Source organism: Microtus pennsylvanicus, chromosome 14 (assembly GCF_037038515.1).
Source record: "Microtus pennsylvanicus isolate mMicPen1 chromosome 14, mMicPen1.hap1, whole genome shotgun sequence".
Taxonomy (NCBI): domain Eukaryota; kingdom Metazoa; phylum Chordata; class Mammalia; order Rodentia; family Cricetidae; genus Microtus; species Microtus pennsylvanicus.
Window position 1 is genome coordinate 6,425,007 of NC_134592.1, and position 18,193 is coordinate 6,443,199.

The following is an 18,193-nucleotide window of genomic DNA, read 5'->3' on the forward strand; positions in this document are numbered from 1 at the left end:
GTGCCCCACCCTGTTAACACACTGGCTATCTCTGCTGATGTCCCAGCTCACGTAGGAGCCAGGGTGACTCACTGTTACAGACATTACTCCTCTGTCTGTTTCCTGTTGAGGCATTCTCTGACTTGGTCAGATGTCTTTAAGTTCCTGTTCTGGGGACATAGCTCTTATCCTTCTTGAGTTTGCCCTCCAGTGGCAGGATAGCAACAGATAAAATGCTGTGGTGGGGACAGTGGCAGCTGTAAACAAGAGAACAGACACAAGGAAGATGGTAATGCTTCCCTCCACGGCTCCTGCTTCAGTTCCTGCCTCTAGGTTCCTGCCTGGCCTTCCTGCACTGACTTCCTTTGGTGACGGACTGGTTGTGGAGCCAAATAAACCCTTCCCTCCCTCGGTACTTTTGGCCATGGTGTTTATCACAGTAATATAAACCCCAACTAAGCTGGGTGGTGGTGGCACATGCCTTTTATCCCAACACTCGAGGTCAGAGGCGGGGGATATCTGTGATTTCAAGGTCAGCCTGGTCTACAAGAGCTAGTTCCAGAACAGACTCCAAATCTACAAAGAAACCCTGCCTTGAAAGAAACAAAAACAAAAAAGAAAAAAAAGAGAAAAGAAAAAGAAACCCAACTAAGACACATGGTAAGTCCACATAATGGCCATACCAGTGAGGCAGAAAGACTCAAAGTGGGGTCACTGGCTAAGGAGGGATACTAGGGGACAATCTAGATCCTTGGTGTGATTGACCTCTGCTGCTGTTTGGAGAGGCAGATGCAAGGGTGAGGAGAGGGTGGGGGGCTCTCATGAAGTCACTGCAAGTAGCCTTTGTAGCTGAGAGGACACGAGCAGTATGTGTGTCAGGAAGGAACCAGCCCTGGCTCTCCTGTTAGCCAGTTGTCCATTCTGGAACCGTAGATAAAGGAAATCAACTTAGAAGGAAGGAAAGCCAGCCAGTATGGTGGAACTCCAGCACTTGGAAAGTTGAGGAAAGAAAACCAAACTTCAAGATCAAGCTAGGCTACATAATGAAACCCTGTCTCAACAAAACCAGACCGGCCGTGGTGTTGCATATGCATGCCTTTAATCTCAACACTGGGGGCCATGTGGAGGCAGAGGCAGGCAGATCTGTGAGTTCGAGGCCAGCCTGATCTACAGAGTGAGTTCTAGGACAGTCACTGCTATACAGAGAGACCCTGACTCAAAAAAAAAAAAAAGAAAAGAAAGAATTAAAATTTAATGAAAGAGGAACACAGAAGGGTTATTTTGACTGGCTGTGTCGTAGGCTTTGGTCTGTGGTTGGCTAGGGAGCCCTTCTTTCAGCCTGTGTCAGGCAGAACATCACGGTGTGACGCCTGATAGAGGAGTCTGCTCACCTCATGACAGCCTATAAGAGACACACCAGGGGTTGAGGACCTAATGTCCCCCTCAAGGACACGCCCATAACAATTAAACCCCTCCCACTTGACCCTTGCAATGAACTATTCCCCAACCTCCCAACAGTTCCGGGGACAAGAGCTAAGCCATTAACATAGGTGCTAACTAACGCTGCAGCTCCCAGCTTCTGAGCCGGGCAGTCTCTAGACAAGCTTGCTGCGAAGTTGAGAAAACTCAGGCAGTTAATGGCCCCGTGTTAGTTAATTCTCTGGCACTGTAAAAACACCCAAGGAAGTCACCTTAAAGGAGGACATGTTTGTCTAGGCTCATGGTTTCCACGGTTTCAGCTCATGGTCAGCCACTGAAATAGGCTGGACAACACAACAGGGGGCATTGTGCCTACAAAGCTGCTCCAACCCTCGTGGCCCAAAAGGGGAGAGGCACAGGGCGCTGGGGTAGAGCGAGCGCGCGTGTGGGTATTTTGTTTTCTGTGGCACTGGTATGAGGCACACTATGTACACAGTGAATAAGCACTCTGTCATGGAGCCGTACCCCTACATCCCACCCTAGAGAAGGTCTATAATAAAGCCCCTTCTTCCGAACCCATCCCTGTGGACTCACAAATAGAGCCATTCATTCCCAAGGTTAGTACCCTCAGGATCCAGGCAGCTCTCAAATGAATACTTGCACTGCAGCAAGACTTAAGCCCTCAGCCTGCCCCACCCACTCCCTCTGTCCCTGCCCACTGGGTTTTACACTCACTTCTCCAGAGCACAGTCCTCAAACTGCAGCCCTGACCCAGCAGCCATAAATACCGGGAGCTTGTGGAAATTCCTGGGGGAGCCCAACAACCTACCCCGTGGCACACCTTCCGGAGGCTGTTGACACAAACCAAGATGAAGAGCCACTATGTCAGCCAGGGGCTAGCACACTATGGCTCACAGGGAAAAGCTGCCACCCTGCTTTCCCAGGAGAGCCAGGCCTACTGGGAGGGGCAAGCCAGGTCCCAGGAACATTGTGGCTGGCCTTCCATCAGTGAAGCAGAGGCAGAAAACCTGTCCCCAACTGGGCTCTTGTCCTACCTTTCTCCAAGAATGCAGTGTGCAGACAGAGATTACAAATGGGAGGTACCGGGAGGTGGAGGTGGTGCATGCCTTTAATCCCAGCACTTGAGAGGCAGAAGCAGGCAGAGCTCTGTGAGTTCAAAGCCAGCCTGATCTACAGAGCGAGTTCCAGGACTGGCTCCAGAGCTACTGAGTAACTCTGTCCCGAAAAAACAAACAAACAAAAAAACCACAAATGGAAGAAGCTTTTAATCCATGGGAATAAATTGTAAATGGTGTAGGACAAATTGCTACACTGGATTAAATGAAACAGGTTTGAGCTGCAGGATGCTGGCTGAGAGCTGGTTCAACCCTTGGAAGTACGGCAGCTCAAAGTTCCCCGAGGCCTTGGGATGCCAAGCAAGAGATGTCCATTGCAGAACAGATCTATAGCTCTGGGAAAATGCTACCCAAAGTTCTCAGAGGGCTTCTGGTGCCAATGAAGGGCCAGCTCTCTTAGAGCAAACCCACAGGGCTGAGAAGCGTTCCAGCTCTCCCAGACATCAGGAGCAGGCCTCTGATGTGATGTGTGGTCCCTGTGTTTGGAGACTGGAAGCTGCCACAGGAATGAATTCCTGTCCACAGGTAAGCATGGCGTCTCAGAGGTCATGGCAGGAATGAGCACACTCTATTTAGGCACTGGTCAAGCCTGCAAGCGAGCTCCAGGCTTCGGCACCAGGGTCATCTCTCCAGTGTGTCCAGAAGGTACTTCAGGTGCTGCTTTCTCCTCCGTGGAATTCTAATGCACCTTGCACACCAAAACTCAAACTTGTAGGGCGCTGGGTGGTGCCAGGTAGATGGAGTTGGGTCCTGACTGACTAAATATGGAGACACAAGCAGAACCCACCAGAAGTTGCTACAGGCTCACAGCCAGGTCCCTGCTGTTGTCTAACTTGGGAAATGTCTCATCCAGAGGGTGCTGCAGGCCCCTGCCACTGCCCCACTCTGTGGTGAGCTGTACCACACAGATGAAGGAAGACTCCACAGGTACATAACCACATACCATGCCAGTGTCCTTCCGTGGCTGTTGGTGGAGAGAAGGCCTCGGAACAGACCTCACTGTCACATGTATGGCCCTCCAAGCTGTGGCTGTCTCTCTTGCCTTCCATTCTGACAGCCTCTGTGTTGACTACCAGGACTCAGGTATTCCGTGAGCCTCATAGGAATGTTGCTCCATGGTGCTGAAGAAGATGCTTGGTGCCTACTGGGCAGGAGAGGGATCAGAGGCACACAGACCATGTAGAGCCATGAACACAGGCCCAGTTTCCAGTGGCTGACAGGGGAGTGGGCAAGGCCACAGGTACAAAAGAAGAGGGAGCCACTTGAGGCACGGGGGAAGGGGATGCTGGGTGCAGGGAGGGTCTTGGGGCTCAGAGAGACCTGAGCATCTACTGAGGGTGGGGGAGGAGCCATGGTGGAGCACAGCCGGTTTCCAGCTCTGCAACACAGACCTCAGCCCGTCCTTGTCCTTTGGACGTATGAGGAAGGCACAGCTCTGTAGAGAAAGGTGCTCTCACACCGGGATGGTCCACTCACCAGGAGGAGGCCACTGACTTGCTGGAGCCTGCCCCTTGTGGCATGCCTACCCTGAGATATCAAGTATGGCAGTATACAACCACTGATCCGGATGGGTCAGGAGTGGGTTCCATCCGAAGGTCAGTGTGGCCTTCTGTGAGTCGCTGTCTCTTCAACAATGGACAGTCCAGAGAAAACAGCAACTGTGGCCTAGTCCCACAGCCCAGCAGCAGCAGAACCCAACAGTTTTGGGGGCCCAGGGGTGTCGCGGCACCCACTCCACTTGGCAAGGCAGGAAGTTCCCAGCAGAAGACCATAAAAGACATTCTCATGGAAAAACAACCCCGGTCTCAGCTCCCACAGAGATGCTAGCACAAGGGCTTACAAACCCAAGAGAAAGCACTGAAGTTACACAGTTTCCAGAAGGAAACAAAGAAGGGCTTGTTTGTGGCCTGTTGTCTTAGTGAGTCGACTCTAGGCACCAGCTACAAAAATTCAAACTCAACAAAACAAACCATCAAAACACCAGGCTTCTACTTGCTAAAACACCACTCAGCCTACATGATGAGACCTAGGCCAGCTTGGGCTACAGGGAGGGGACTACCTCAAATTTTAAAAAGGGAAAAAAGAAAACACACACACATACACAAACACATTAAAATATAATCAGGCAGAAGGAAAGAAGGGGTGTGGGGCTGGGGCTGCAGAAATGGCTTGGTGGCTAAGAGCACTTGTTGCTCCTACGGAGGACCCGGGTTCAGTTCCCAGCACCCACTCAGGTATCTCACTACCATCTCCAATTCCAGCTCTAAGGAATCTGGTGCCCACTTCTGGCCTCCATGAGCACTGGATACATATGACACACATGCAAACACTCAGGCACACACACACATATATGATAAATAAACCTTTTTTAAAAATGAATTAGCCATATACAAAACCTAATTCAAAGTACACTGAAGATCTAAGCCCAAGATTTAAACTGAAGAGGCTCTCGGGAGAGCACAGAAGACCATCAGCATGACTTGGAGGCGATGTCCAACCTGGGCCTGCTACCAAAGCATCAGCTAAAAGGTCACAAGAGGAGAAAAGTGGCTTACGGAGTACAGGAAGGCTCTATGGGGGCTCTGGCTGCTAAGGGGTGACTATCCCGGCACTCGGAATCTAAATCTCAGATAACCTGACTTAAAAACAGAGGTCACCAAAAGTGCCACACAAATGTCAGCCAGCTCATGGAGAAAGGCTCCATTGAAATCATTCCTGAGCTGCTAATACAAGCAGAATGTGAGTTCCAGCCCACGAAATGCTGGAAGAAAAGAACCGATGTCCGCGTGTGCACCGCTGCCCCGCCCCAACCCACCATGTCCCGCCCTACCCGGCCCCGTCCCTCCAAGCCCCAACCCACCACACCTCCTGCACAGCCCTGCACCGCCCCGCACTGCCCACCACGCCCCGCACTGCCCGCCCCACCCCGGGATAGGTACTATAAAACAATGAAACAAGAACATTAAAAAAGAAAGAAAGAAAGAGAAAAGAAAAGGATGCCGGGTGGTGGTGGTACATGTCTTTAATCCCAGCACTCAGGAGGCAGAGGCAGGCGGATCTCTGTGGGTTCGAGGCCAGCCTGGTCTATAAGAGTTAGTTTGGCGCCCTCCTCTGGCGTGCGGGCATACATGGAGGCAGAATGTTGTATACATAATAAATATCTCTTAAAAAGAAAGAAAGAAAGAAAGAAAGAAAGAAAGAAAGAAAGAAAGAAAGAAAGAATTCAGCCTCAGGAATCCTGCTACATCGCACAAAACAGGCTGACGACCATAGAGACAGGAAGTGGAATGTAGGCTGCCAGGCTGGGAGGAGGGAGGTGAAGAGGTTGTTAAATGGACTCAGAATTTCAGATACAAAAGACGGGAAAGTTGGCTCAGTGGGGAAAATGCCTAACGCACAGTGCGAGGACAGGTGGCAGCACCTAGGAAAAGCCGGGCGAATCATGAGCCTGTCACCTGGACAAAGACGGACTCCAGGGCCGCACTGGCTAGCAGGCCCAGCTAACCGCGAGCTTCAGGCTCGGTGTCCCAAAAACTAATACAAACGTAGCAGAGGAAGACAGATGATGTCAACCTCCGGCCTCCACACACACGTACAGACAAGTGAACTCACATACTCAAGAACACACACAGCAGCCCCGTGGATGTGCACACTTGCTGAGCACTACTGAGGTATTTAATAATGACAGAATACAGGCCGGGGCAGAGCTTGGCCAACAAAGTACTTGTAAACACAAGAATCTCGGTTCAGTTCCCAACCAATGCAAAATAAGAGCCAAAGGAGGTGAGTGTATGCTTCTAATCCCAGTGTCCCTGGAGTTTGCTGGCTCGTCAGCCTAGCCAACTAGGCAGGTTCAGAAGTGAGAAGCCTTGTCTCAAGAGACCAGACGGGTAGCACCTGGGGAATGTCACCTGCGATTGTTCGTTGACTTCCACAATCACACAAAAACACATGTACCTGCAAACACACACACAGGCATGTGCACCTTCACACACATACATGTACCTACACACACAGGCATGTGCACCTTCACACACATACATGTACCTACACACACACAGGCATGTGCACCTTCACACACATACATGTATCTACACACACACAGGCATGTGCACCTTCACACACATACATGTACCTACACACACACAGGCATGTGCACCTTCACACACATACATGTACCTGTATAAGCCACAAACACACGCACACACATCCACAATAGTTACTGTGACAACTTTCATGTTGTATAGTTTTTCACACAATTATAAAAAAATGAGTAGATGAGATCAGAAAAGGTCAAAATGCCCTCAAGTCAGGTATTTGATAGGGACTGGGCTGTGAAGAACTAACTTCCACAACTCAATAGAAACAAAAATACCGGGTGTGGTGGCCCACGCCTACAGTCCCGTCACTCAAGAGGCTGAGGCAGAATGATCACAACTCTACGATAGCCTGGGCTGCGTAGGGAGAGGCTATCACACACAAATAAACCCCCAAATGCAGCACAGGACTTAGCAGACACCGCAGAAAGGAAGGATGCAGGAAACGGTTGGGTACTATGATGGCGCACGCCTGTTGTCCCAAAACTTGGAAGGCTGAGGCAGGAAGACAGTTCAAGGGCAGCCTGGCCTACAAAGCAATTTCCAGACCAACCTCAGTCACTTTGGGGACCCTGTCTTAAGAGAAGACAACAAAAGAGCAGGAAGAGATGTGGGCGGTGACTGAGGACAACACCCACGGCAACCCAGAGGCACTGAGCCTCTGACACCCCACACTGGGCTCAGGTCTCTTTGGACAGGCTGTAGCTGAGGCCCGAGGGAAGCATCGGCTGGTGGGAACCTGAGAAGCCTCCTGCAGACAAGCAGAAAGGCACAGAGTTGGCTGTGCCCACCTCCTGCCGGCCCCTCGAGGGCCCCCTGCTGGCATGCTGGGAGAGAATGGGGGCTCCAGCACTGGCACACTGTGGGCAGCAGAAAAGTGGCCATGAGCTGACAAGCTTGGCGACACTTAGGGAGGTGCTGGCTTTGACGACCTTAAACAACTCTGCTCCAAAATCCAGTGGCTCCACAACTTCTAGGCACACATCCAGGAGGAATGAAGATGTGTCCACGGAGACTTGGGTAGCCATTGTGCTCGTGATAGAGGAACCATAGGAGGAGGACAGGCACACGTCTGGAGGAAACGGACAGAGACGTCAGCACACTTACGCAACGCCCTGTAGAAGAGCAAACACTGACTTGCACAAGAGCTCCATAGACCTAAAAAACATGGTTGACGGAAAGCAGCTTGGCCCCAAGGCACGTGGGCAGGATCTGCCTCGTGTGGACGCCTACACTTTGCTCAAACTCATCTCAACAGAGTGGCCATACGGGGGTCACACGGGGTCACACAGGTTCAGAGGTCTATAAGCAACTGTGGGGACAGGAACACCCTGCTGCCTTGAGGAAGAAAGGTACAGCAGGTGCCATCCGCAGTGTGAACTTGCAGGCTCCCTGAGTGTGAAGTACATATTGGATAACTGCAATTCGGGGAAAGAAGCTCTGGTGTAGTAACTGTGCAGAGAAGAGAGGGAGGAAGGGAGGAAGAAGGAAGGAGTGAAGAAGGCAGGCAAGCATGCAGGCCACTGTGACGACGAACGCTGTCAACTTGGCAGGATCTACACTCACTGAGGAGACAAACCTTTGGGCACGTCTGTGAGGGAGTCTCCAGCTAGGGTTAGTCAAGAGAGGAGTTAATCTCTCTACCCTGAATGTGGACAGCACCATGTGGGTCCTAGACTGAACAGAGCCGAGACTGCGGCTGAGCACCATGTGACCGCAAGCTCTTTCCCTGGCTGTTTGTTACAACAGTGAGAAAGTTGCACAAGTAGCAACGCGGAAATTGTACTGATTTCAATTCAGTTGAAACTGACATTGTATTGACCGCTCACACTGGCTATTTCATATTGCCTCGGCCTTGGTGGTTAACTTGGACTGCCAACTTGACACAACCTGGGAGGAGAGACTCAGTGAAGACTGTGTACATCAGGTTGGTTTATGGGCTTGTCTGAGGATCGTCTTAGCGGATGAGGGAGGACCCACTCACTGTGAGCGGCACCATTCTCACCGGGTTGAGCACAGCAAGCAGGTGGGCATGCCGCATTCACTTCTCTCTGATCTTCACCGTGGACACAATGGACTAGCTACCTGAAATCCCTGCCTTGACTTTCCCACAACCACAGACCGTGATCTGGAATTACAAACTGAAATAAACCCCTTTCTCCGCAAGTTGCTTTCTGTCAGTGCATTTGTCATAGCAACAGAAATGAAGTCACTGAACAAGCAACAATACCAAACAAAAGTGGCCACCCCCCTGAGTTCTGTAGAACCATGCTTCCAGGGCTGGAGACAATGCTCAGCGGTTAAGAGCGCCGGCTGCTCTTCCAGACGACCCAGATTCAATTCCTAGTAGCCACATGGCAGCTCACAGCTGTCTGTAAGCACATTCCCAGGGAATTCAAAACCCTTCCCCCGCCTTTGAGGGCACCAAATAAACACGGGACGCACAGATATACATGCAGGCAAAGTATGCACAAAAATACACATGAAACAAACAAAAATCATGCTTCCACGGGCTGCAGGCTTACCCCTGCCTTCAAGGGATGTTCCTGATAATTGGAGTCCGAGGTGCGGGCTGCCTGCAGTGCTGGGAGGCATGCACAAGGTGGCAGTGCTGGTCCAACTAACCAAGCCCAGTGACAGGGAGTCCTTCCCGTTCTCAGAAGCAGCTCGCTGGGAAACATTATTTCCGGAGAGAACATTGTGTACCTGATGGCACGCCACTTCCTAATTGCAGATCTTCAAGAGCGCACTGTAATTTCAGACTCCTCGGAAGCCTTTTAATGTTACACTATTTAGGTTAACGTGGCATTTTCTTTTGTGAATCCAAATAATAACATAACAAACACACCTCAAAGCAGGCACTTTCTCCTGCCCCTTCCTCCCTGTGGAGTGGGGCTGCCTGACCTCTGCAGCAAGGCTCCCAATGGGCACAAGTCCTGCCTGGCTTTGGTTGCCAGCTCTGCAGAGAGACAAGATGTCTAATACGTGCTTGCTAGCAAGGACTCTCTTGCCTGCCCCTGCTCCTTAAAGGTGGAGATGTAGCACACAAAGCAGCGGCTTCCCACAACGTCTTCATGTGTGCACATTTTATTCTTTGCTCATATTCACCCCCAGCTGCTCTCTGGTATCCCCGACCCCAACTCCTGAGAGACCACTTCCTCCCTGCAAATAAGCAGCCGCCACCCCACCTTCATGTCTTCCACGCATATCCATCCGCCACCCCACCTTCATGTCTTCCACGCATATCCATCCGCCACCCCACCTTCATGTCTGCCACGCATATCCATCCGCAACCCCACCTTCACGTCTGCCACGCATATCCATCCACCACCCCACCTTCACGTCTTCCACGTATATCCATCCACCACCCCACCTTCACGTCTTCCACGCATATCCATCCGCCACCCCACCTTCATGTCTTCCACGCATATCCATCCGCAACCCCACCTTCACGTCTTCCACGCATATCCATCCACCACCCCACCTTCACGTCTTCCACGTATATCCATCCGCCACCCCACCTTTATGTCTGCCACCCCACCTTCATGTCTTCCACGCATATCCATCCGCCACCCCACCTTCACGTCTTCCATGCATATCCATCCGCAACCCCACCTTCACGTCTTCCACGCATATCCATCCGCCACCCCACCTTCATGTCTTCCACGCATATCCATCCGCAACCCCACCTTCACGTCTTCCACGCATATCCATCCGCCACCCCACCTTCACGTCTTCCACACATATCCATCCGCCACCCCACCTTCATGTCTTCCACATATAGCCATGTTTTAAAAATCCCAGGTTCCGCATACTGAGAAAGCAGATGGCGTTTCTTTCTGAGCCTGCTTGTTTTCCTTAGTAGGATGATCTCTCAGGTCATCCATTTTTCCTGGAGGAGAAAAAAACAAAAGCTCAATTTTAGTCTTTACAATTGAGAAAATCTCAATTGTGTGTGCACACCAAATGTCCTTATCAGCTCATGCGGACCCGCATCTGGGCTGATTCCATATTGCAATTATGTGAGCAGTATCACAACGAACATTGTACAAGTAACTACGTTATGCTAACTTGAAATTCCTGGGTAAGATAGAAACTCAAGATACGTTCTTAAATTTAGTTTTGAAACAGTCTATGTAGACCAGGCTGGTCTGGAATGCAGAGAGCCACCTGCCTTTGCCTCTTGAGTGCTTGGATTACAGGTGTGGCCACTGTGCCTGGCCTATAATCTTACTGGCATTTAACACATATATACACATGTCTATATAACATATGTATAATATATAAAGAGAAATAGATAATAATTACCATTTCCCCCTTTTCTTCCCTCCAGTCCTTCCCATGCGCCCTCTTCACTCACTTTCAAAGCTTTGGCTTCTTTTATCTTTACTTGTTGCTACAAATATGCATGTATGAATGCATGCGTGTATGAATGCATGCGTGTATGAATGCATGTGTGTATTCCTAAATATACAAACACAACTGTTTTCAGGGCTGGCCATGAGGTATTAGACAACCAACTGTGCTCTTCCCTAAGTAAGGCAAAACAAACAGACTTGCTAACGTGGAGGAGGGAAAGCTCACAAGGCCTCGACCTAGAAGAAGATCTACAGGCAACTCAGAAATGCTGAGAGCAGAAGAAAGTCTTACAGGGGTGAGCACAACAACACTATTTTAATCCACATGTCCCCGAGGGCTCAGGATATTGCACACGTCATATATTTTTGACTTCTTGTACTCCTTTGATGCCTGTCCATTTGCCCATCAATGGACTGGCTTTTGGTGTGCGTGTGTGTGTGCATACGTGCATGTGTGTGTGTGTGTGTGTGTGTGTGTGTGTGTGTGTGTGTGTGTGTGCGTGTGTGTGTTTTCAGTTCTCTAGAAATTGTTAGCTGTTAAGCTGGCAAAGGTCTCCCAGTCTGTCTCCTTGTTCTTTTTTCCTTTGTTGTGTAAAAACATTTTAGTTTTTATCTAACCTCAGTTTTTAATCCTTGCTGTTATTTCCCGAGACACCGAGTCCCTGTCAGAAGTCTCAGCCTGTGCCTCGTCTTTTTGTCTTCTCTCCCGTCAGTTTCAGATTTTTGGGTCTTATACTAATGCCTTTGATTCATTGTGAATTGATTTTTGTAGAGAGTGAGAGAGGGGTCCAGTTCATTCTTCTATATGTGGATACTACTTCCTCGGCACCCTTTCATGAAGAAGCTGCCTTTGCTCAAAGGCAGGTTTGGGGCTCCTTTGTTGACCACAGGTGGCTGCAGCTGCATGGGCTTCGTGTCCCCTCTTCTATCTGGGTCTGTCTGGTTTTTCTGCTGGCACGCTGCTGGTTTCCACACCACGCTCTGTGATGTGATCTGAGATGAGGTGGGTGCCGCTGCCAGCATTGCTCTTCTGTCCGGACTGCTTTGGCCATCCAGGGTCTAACCTTGGCTCCTTCCTGTGGAGAAGGCACTGCAGCCTTGGCGGGGCTGCACTGAGTACACAGTGCTCCGATAATGTGGCCATTTGGGCACCTGTAAAGCCCTTTGAAGTACAGAACCATACCATCCTTGCAGGCACAATTTGACCTCCTCCTATTTGTGCCCCCCATTTCCTCGTGCTTTATTTCCCTGGTTATGAGATAAAGTTTATATTGTGTACGAGTGGGAAGTGTGGATGTTTTACCTGTGGTTATGCCATGTACCACCTGTGTGTTTGTTTCTGAAGAGGCCAGAGAAGGCACCAGATCTCCAGAAACTGGAGTTGCAAACAGTTGTAACGTGTGTGGGTCACATGTGTGTAACATGTGTGGGTGCTGTAAATTGAACTCAGGGCCTCTGGAAGAGCAGCCGGTGCTTTTAACCTCTGAGCCATCTCTCCAGCGCCTTATTGAGAATATTTATGTATTTGTTTATTATGAAAATTGATCTACAGCTTCTTTTTGTTGTTGTTGTTGTTGTTGTTGTACCTTGCTGTGGTTTGGGCATAAGACAGCACTGGCTTTGCGGAGTGGGTTGGTAGAGCTTTTCTAGTTAATGGACTAGTTCATAGGGTTTAGGTGACAATTTTCCAAAAGTCTCACAGAATTTAGCAATGGACCTGTCTGGCCCTGGACTCTTGTCAGATTTGTTTTTTTAATTACTACATCAGTACCATTCATTTTAGATCTACTGAAGTTTTTTTTAAAAAAAAATATTTATTTATTTATTATGTATACAATATTCTGTCTGTATGTATGTCTGCAGGCCAGAAGAGGACACCAGACCTCATTACAGATGGTTGTGAGCCACCATGTGGTTGCTGGGAATTGAACTCAGGACCTCTGGAAGAGCAGGCAATGCTCTTAACCACTGAGCCATCTCTCCAGCCCCTCTACTGAAGTTCTTATATTCTCTTGATTAAATTTTGGTAAGTCATACATAACTAAGGCTTTATCCACTGACTTTAGCTGTCCCAGGTTTTAAATACATACATTTAAAGCCTGTTCCTTAAAGAGCCTCTGAATTTCACGGACATGTTTTAATGTCTCCTTTTCATCTTTTTTGGTTCTTCTCTGCCTTTTGATTAGTTTAGGTAATGGCCTGGGACCTTGTTTCTGTTTTCAAAGAGCCCACTCTGTTTCCTAGATCCTTTGCAGCATTCTGGTGCTCTCTCCGTCAGAGTCTGCCTCTGTCTACAGTACTCCATTCTCCCACAGGCTCAGGCCCCTGAGGTGCCTGGAATCTGATTTTCTTCTTCTTTTTAGATAAGGTCTAAATGCAGCCCTGTCTGCTTCCAAGCTTACTAGTAACTGAGGATGACCTTGAACTTCTCTGATCCTCCTGCCTCTGCCTCCTAGTGCTATGAGCACAAGTGCCCACTGCCTCCAGTGGTGCTGGGGATCAAACTCAGGCTTTGCTTTGTCTTTCATGCCGAGTGACACCATCCAAGTTCTGGTTTTTAACATAAGCACCCATAGCTTCTCTCTCTGAGTTAGTAGTCCTTGCTGTATCCCAAAGGCTGGCCTCAAACCTTGCTGCAGCTTCGTGAGTCCTGAGATGACAGGCGTGTGCCTCCAGGCCCAGCTCTCTCGACCGACTCTGGCTTCGGCATATCTGAATAAACAGCCCGGAAACAAGAGCTCATGGCTGCACTTGTTTAGGTCTCCCTTTCTGCTGGCCCTGATTTCCACCCATGCCCGGCAGCCCGTCGCTCGCTCACTGGATGCATCCTTTTCTTTGTTTCTAGTACATACTGCATCAAGTAGGGGATGTGTCTGGCTGCTTGTAACACAGACCAAAACCAGCAAAAGCCTGCAGGGCCATGCCATAGAAAGTCACTGTGAAGGAAGGGCCTGCGGGTGCATCTGGAAACTTCCACCATTCTCCAGCTGCTGAAGGCAGCTCACATCCATACAGATTTTAAGATAATTTTATCCTACTCTAAGTAACACACCAACCCATTGGGAATCTGATTAGAACTGCATTGCCTTTGCACGCTAACTGGGGACCTGCTGATTCAGTTCTCCTGCTAAGAGCTGTCTCCCTGATGTCAGTAAAACGTCTCTCTCCACACACACATGGGTCCTTGTGCTATGGGGCAAACACAGCAGATTGGGTGGAACTGGGAGTCTGGAAGTGGGGCTCTGGTGAGGCAGGTGCTGCTGTGTGACCGCCAGCGAACACTCTGATGAGCTTCCTGGTGGACAACCCTTGTTGTCGGCACTCCTTGCTGATGGGGCTTGCCCCGCAGCCCTGGGTGATTTGCAGGCCTTGGGACCGGGACACATTAGTTAGTCTGAGCACCTTGGTTTTTAATCAGACCCGTTGATGGGCTTTTCAGGTTTCTATCTGTGGATCTGGCTTCTGCTGTACTTCTCCCCATAGTTGCTGTATCCTGATTCTTTAATACGTCTCCCCTGGTAATTATTTTTCTGAGTTTTAGAGAGAATTTTGTGGATCTCTTTTAGCCTGGGTGTTTCACGGGTGTTAGGATAGTTCATATTGCCTTCTGGTTGGGTAATTATACTCTGCAATCTCCCCTTTGATCCTAGAGTGTTCTAGAAGCAAGGTTTATTATTATTTTTTTTGCATTTAACTTCCAAACAGTTGAAAGAGGGAGGCTACATTTTATTGTGTAGGTGTATAGTTTTAATGGATTATGATGGAAATGTGGCTTCTGGATTCCTCCATTAGAAATGTGTCTCTGTGTCGTCAGGCATCATCACTTCATGTCAATCTCTACAAACGTAAGAGAGAAAACTGCAGGCCAAGCTGGCCTGGAACCTGTGCTCCTCCTGCCCTGCCTCCCCGATAGCTGGGATCAGAGGCCTGCACCCGGGCCTGGCCATCATCTATTTTATGGCATTCCCTTGGCAAGCCAAAGGCCTCCTCCTACGCAGCATGCGTTCCTCACACAGGAGGGCTGGAACGTCCAAGATCAGACGCTCCCAGAAGGAAGGTGGGGTGATTATCATGTGCTCTGTACCTCCCCTACTCCCCCCACCCCGTCCCACAGCCCAGTACATAGCAGGCTGAGAGCCTCCACACACATCCAGAATGCCTTCAGCCTGCCCCGAGTCAGAGACAAGGTCAGGAGTAGGTGGAAAGCTCCGTTGCGCTGCTGGCCTCCCGAATGCACAGACCCAGGCCACAGATGCGCTTGCAGTGCCCTAGCTGAACTCCGAACCTCCCCAGGCTGCCTCTCACTTGTTTCAGCAGCCTGGTACCCCGGTATTCCACTCCGAACAGAAAACTGGTGTGGTTGTTGCTGTCGTTGTTTACCCCTAAAGTATTTGACGTAATTTATTTCTGTACTTGCTAGTCATTGTGAACTGCTGTTATTCCAACTTCACAATCCGTTTTTACATTAACAGGTCATTCTTATGTCTGGCATCTCCATAGCAACCAGCTCTTGCTGTTGCTGGTGTGGCTCAGGGTCCAGGTCTAAGGAAGAGGCCTGCGTTGTCTCCATGGTAGCTGTACCATTTTCTACTCCTCATGTGAAGTTCCACACCTCAGTCCTTCCTCAACTCGGGCCTGCTGCCTCCCCTGTCCTGTGATTCCTTCTTCAGCTACACACATTCTCTCCAAACCGTATCTGAACTAGGTGTCGGGTACTCCACTCTTCCCAGCCCTACAGAACATCCCTGTCTCCGGCAGCCCAGCACCACAAGGACAACAAAGTCCGACAGAGCTCCTCCTCGGCAATGAAAACAAAGGCTGAGTCAATGTGTTGTGTAATGTAGCACACACTCCTGGAGCAGGAGAGGGTGCCTGCGTCTATCCAGACACCAGGGAGAGCTCAGCAGACGTCACTGCTGAAAGCCTGAAGGGGAAGAGGAGGGCTCACCAAGGAGCAAAAGGAGGACAAGTCTAAGCACAGAGGTGAGAGTGTGGACATCAGAAGCAGCAGGGAGGGGACCAGGCTGTGAGGGAGGCATCAGGACCATCACAGTTCACCACGCTCCTGTTGCAGCAGAAGCGACCCTGTGCTGACCTGCAGGACAACAGCAGACACATCTGAGGCCAGAGGGCAGGTGGGCAAGCCTGGCCCTGGGAAGCATCAGCTTCAAGGCACTCTACCCTGCCATTGGGACCTGTGTTCAGGGCGTATCAACTGGAATTGGGTCAAGAGATGAGTTTTTACAGAACAAGTATTTTCTGAAACAGAGCCATGTAATTTTGATATGGTTCGAACCTGAGATGCCTCCCAAGGGGCATGCGCTAAGGCATGCGACCACTCATGGCGACCGCTCGTGGATCCCAAGAGCTCTGACACCGCCAGTTATTAATCCTACCGATGGATGGAGATTTGACGTTATGGGGAGGTGATGGACACTTCTGGAGGTGAGGCCTGGCTGGAGGAAGCAGATCACTAAAGCAGGTCCTACAGGGCTCTGCCTCGGCCCCAGCCTCCTCCCTGCCCCTCTCCCCCCTTTCCGCTTCCTCAATGCTGTCAGGTGACTAGCCCCCTGACACAGACCCTGCTGTCATGACGCCCTGCTCTTCTAGATCCTCCGATCTGTTGGTGTGCAGCTGATCCTGGCATTCTCTCAGAGTCCTTCTACACTTCTGTTAAGTTTAGTGCTAAACTAACTTATTCGTGTCTTCTTCCTCTTTTGACTAGCCGGTCGGGGCAGCTGCCTTACTCCTGTACAAATATTGGTACAAAGTGGATCAACATCTCAGTATAAACGCTTCAATTACAGAACTATCAGAATAAAAAGTGGGGTAGGACCGGCCGCTCAGTCAAGGGCTTGCCAAGCACAGGGTAAAGACCCAGATTTGATCCCCGGAACCCATATATAAAAGCTCTTTTATTGCTCTTCCTACTTTTGTCTAACTTTGTTTCGTCATTTTTATTTTACGTATTTTGAGGTTATTTTATTTTTAATTATGCATATCTGTGTGGGTATGTGTGCATGAGTGCTTACACCTACGAAGGCCAGAAAAAGTGTCCGGAGGTTGTGAGCCGCCTGACATGGGTGCGGAGAACCCACTCGTGTGCCGTGTGGACCCTTAGTGACTGAGCCATTTCTTCCACCCCAACTTCTCGGATTGCTCTTCTCTATTCTCTTTCTCACATCCTTTTATCATTTCTCTACACCTTTAATTTTTAAAGTGTGTGTGCGCGAGCACACATGCACGTGCATGCACAAGAGCCCAGATGCCAGAAGGTGTCAGATCCCCTCAAGCTGGAGTTACAGGTGGTTGTGAGCTACCCAACATGGGTGGTGATAATGAACCAGGGTCCTCTGCAGAGCAGTAAATATTTCTAACTGTTGATCCATCTCTCCTGCCTTCCTCTGGATCCTTTTAAAAATCTCTGTTATTGCCAGGCGGTGGTAGTGCATGCCTTTAATCCCAGCACTCAGGAGGCATAGGCAGGTAGTTTGTGAGTTTGAGGCCAGCCTACAAGAGCTAGATCCAGGACAGATTCAAAGCTACAGAGAAACCTTGTCTTAAAAACAAAAAACAAACAAACAAAAATCTTTGTTATTGTTACATTTATCTTTATTATTTCTTAAATTCTCCACTTGTTCTATATTGATTTTGCCATTTGATTTTCTACAGTCATTGGTAATAAAGCAGTTGTCTTTATTTTTTGTTTGTTTGTTTTGATACAGAGTAGCCCTGGCTGTCCTAGAATGAAGCTGGCCTCAGACTCAGAGACCCGCCTGCCTCTGCCTCCCTAGTGCTGGGATTGAAGGCGTCACCAGCAGCTCCCGGTTTTTATGGCCTTTTACTGTATTTTCTTCTAGTCTCTTGGGTGGAGCTGCTATAGTGGCTGCATGCCTTCCTCCCTGAGTGGTAGACTGAGCCTCCAGATGAGGCTGGCTGCAAAGGAGATTTTCATTTAAAGCAAGGGGATCCATCCCAACAGACGCACAAACCAAGAAAGAGACAAGAAATATGACAACACCAACTTGCCTCAGAGTCCTGACGCCTTCAGTAACCGCACCAGAGTGTGAAAATGGATAAGGAGTCAGACAGGAAATCAAGTCTGGATTTAAAATTCATCTGTGATCAAAGAGGATTGAAACAAACAGATGAGCACAGCAAATGAGTCAGTTCAAGGTCGGCTGAGAAATGCAGAGGGCAGGCA